Raw genomic sequence first — 3,355 nt, 5'->3', positions numbered from 1 at the left:
AAAAAAAAAAAAAAAAACCAAAAAACAAAAAACTCCAGAGCAAAATAACTTACTAAAATATAAATATGAGAGCTGAGTAAGTTAGCTTACATGGACAAGCGCTTTAGGAAAAAATACTTAAAAGCGCGTCCTTTAATTCTCTGGTTTCCTGCTTTTACTTACATTTTGGCCCAGTAATTTTTTGGTCTCTTGTCAGTCAGCCCCTCAATCGTTTGAATAAAGATTTTAAAAAATTATCTAGCATTCTAAATTGTTTTAAGTAACAGGGTTGATCACAAATAACCTGAAAGCTTGCTCCCTCATTTCCTTTTTAGGTTTTATTTAAGTTTACCTTATTAGTGAGGCCTTCCTTATCCACACTTCATTTTTAGAATCTCCTATACCTCTCCTTACCCTCCTTTGTCTTATTTTTTTCACAGCCATTATCATCTGTGTATCAACTGTATGTTTACTTATTTTCCATCTCATCTGCACTAGAATATAAGTTCCATGAAGAAAGGGGCTGTTTCATTCACATTTCCAAAAACAGTGCCTGGCAGACAATAAACAGTATTCGTTGAATCAATGAAGAACAGCTTTCCACTAAGCTCCAGCCCAAAGTATCCAACTGTCAACTTGAAATCAAACAGGTTTTTCACTCTTAATGTAGACAAAATAAAACTTTTGATTTTCTGTTCACCCTACCACCACCCCAGCTTCCCTTTTCCTCATTTCAGTAAATAGCACCACATTCTTTCAGTTATTAATATCAGAAACTTGAGTCATTTGTAGTTCTTCCCTTTCCCTCAAAACCTAGATCCAATCCATCAGCAAGGGCTACAGGTCAAACCTCTAAAATACAGCTCAAATCCATCCTCATCTCTCCATCTCCATGGCCACTCCTTATGGCAACTGGAATATTCTTCTGAAGTTTTGCATCCCATCATATTGCTCCCCTGCTTCTTGGTGCACTTAAATGCCTTACCATCCATGTCTTCCAAAACCCTGTGTAATGCTGCCTCTTCCTAGCTCTCCAGCCTTATCTCTTTACTGCCCCCCTTGCCCATTAGACTCCAGCCATATTGGTTCTATTCCATTCTTTAAATAAGCCAAAATCTTTCCTGAGTCTTCCAGATGCTATTCCTCTATCCTTAATGCTCTTTATTCTGATCTAGGGTGGCTATCTCATCCTTTAAGTCTTAGCTCAAATATCACTCCATTAGTGAGGACTCACCTCACCACTGTACTTAAGTAGGTGGTCCTCTGATCATAATCATTCTGTATCACTTCCCTTTATATATCCTTCATTGCATCATTGCAATTTGAATTATATACTCATCGGTTTGGGGAATTCTTGAACAGGAGAGATTTTCTGTACTTCTAGTGAGAGTGAATTTCTGCTTGGTTACTGGCACAGGATCCTGGGCCCACAAGATTTTCTGCCTTTCTCAAGGGCAAAAGATTTTTGCTTTTACATCTCCTTCAAGAGCAGTGGATCTCTGCCTGGGCCATAAGGGCAGGAAGGTTTGCCATCTCTCCCCCAGTGGCTTTGCTTTGTACAAGAGAAAGGTCTGAGGAAGCGGGCTGTGTTTCACGCCTGTCAGCCCAGCATTTCATGCATGCCTGTGTCACTGAGGGGTCTCTTCTCACCAGTCTCTTGCCCCAGTCTTTCTCATCAGCATGCAGTGGAGGCTTGTGGAAAGTGATTGTGAACCTCTGTCATGTCAGGGGACCTATTTTAAACTGATATCGATTACACAGTTGGCCTTTAAAGAATTCCTTAACATTTAATGATTTCTGTCAGTAGACAATTCTCCACGGGTCTCTCACATTTCTGCATGATTGCATGGAAAGGTACTGCCTGCCTTTTTTCTGGACTACCTTTTCAAGGATATTTATATAAAGAACAGCCTGGAAAGACCGACAGAGATACCATCTCTCCAGACAGTATCTCCCTCTAGAAGAAGAACAAGTTTGATTACTGTCCAGTATAATAAAGACCTATTCCTCCAGAGCAAAGGGCAAGCATGCTAAATATCCATTATAACATATTTGGTTCCCTAAACTCAGGGTTCCTTCTGTTATGCAATCCACTGTGTGTGCAGGTATCACCTGGGCCTCTTCTGATAACAACACTGTGGGGATGCTGACATTGACTAATGCTACTGGTGTAATAAAGTCATTTGTTTCCGATTCAGGAATCTGAGGCAAACTAACTTGCAAGGAGTGTAAGCACACAGACTCTTCTAAATTCTTTATCATTTATTCTCACTTGCTTTAATGGCAGCCTCCTATTCTCTGATGAAGGCAAAACAGTTCATATATCCTGTTTCTCTCTGAAGGGGGCTTGTCACTCTTTGAAAACCAGTTCCTTTGGCTACTTTCTCTGATGGATATAAGAAAATTTATCACTTTTTGTTGTTAGGATAGGAGTAACATTCTCTTGCAGCTTTCTACATCTTAGGTGGAAGTGAAAATCCCAAAGTGTATCTATTTGATTACTTTTTATTACTGAAATAGACACTGATTTGCAAACTCTTGTTGTTCACCTTACACATATTTAGTTTTTAAAGAAGCATAGGCATAAGTGAGGAACTCTAGGAATTTTGAAAAACAACTCATGAAATATTTCATCACAAGGGCTGGAAACAATGGACCAGGATATTTACATTCTAGCACAGGTGAGGCAGGAGAGGGTGAAATAATATGACTCATGAGAGATGAAATGTTATACAAAATGTATATATGCACTGGCAACCAACCCTACTAGAGGACCAGGAGAACATACAGAAAAGCTGTAACCACTCAGAGTAAAGAGAGGGCTTTTGGAGCTCTCAAAAATGGGTAAGAGGTAGCAGAAAGATCTGAAAAGGATACAGAGGATGGTAGAACAGCAAGCAGTGTCTTGAGGATTCATGGGTTTTCTATTTCTTCATTGTTTTTCCTCCTCTGCATTCATTCTCTTTTTCTGGTAAACAGAATTTGGATTTCTTTTGTGAGATTTACCCCTTCTGCATTCGAAAGTACTGTTAGGACCATCAATTAAAGTGACTAGTGGTCCCCAACCCAACTTTCCCAGGACTCCCTGAGTCATAAAAGATAGTATCTCTGTTGAAACTGATTCTTCACTGACTTGTTAGTTCCTATTACATAGAACAGACTTAGTTCCTATCCTTTGAAAGCCTAGTTTAATTTTTCTTCTCTGTGAATTATCCAATATTCTCATTTTGCTTAAGTGAGCCAAAGTTGAATTTCTGTTGCTTGTAACCAAAGAAACCCAACTGATAGAGGGAGAGTAGTCCAAGAGAGGGCACAGTAGAGACTCAAGAAGGCTTGTGAAGGTAGTCTGAAACCCAGATACTTTATTTAAAATTAT

The sequence above is a fragment of the Mandrillus leucophaeus genome, unplaced genomic scaffold (genome assembly GCF_000951045.1).
Source record: "Mandrillus leucophaeus isolate KB7577 unplaced genomic scaffold, Mleu.le_1.0 Scaffold60, whole genome shotgun sequence".
In the NCBI taxonomy this organism is placed as follows: Eukaryota; Metazoa; Chordata; class Mammalia; order Primates; family Cercopithecidae; genus Mandrillus; species Mandrillus leucophaeus.
The sequence above is the reverse complement of the archived record's forward strand: the minus strand, read 5'-3'. Positions refer to the sequence as shown.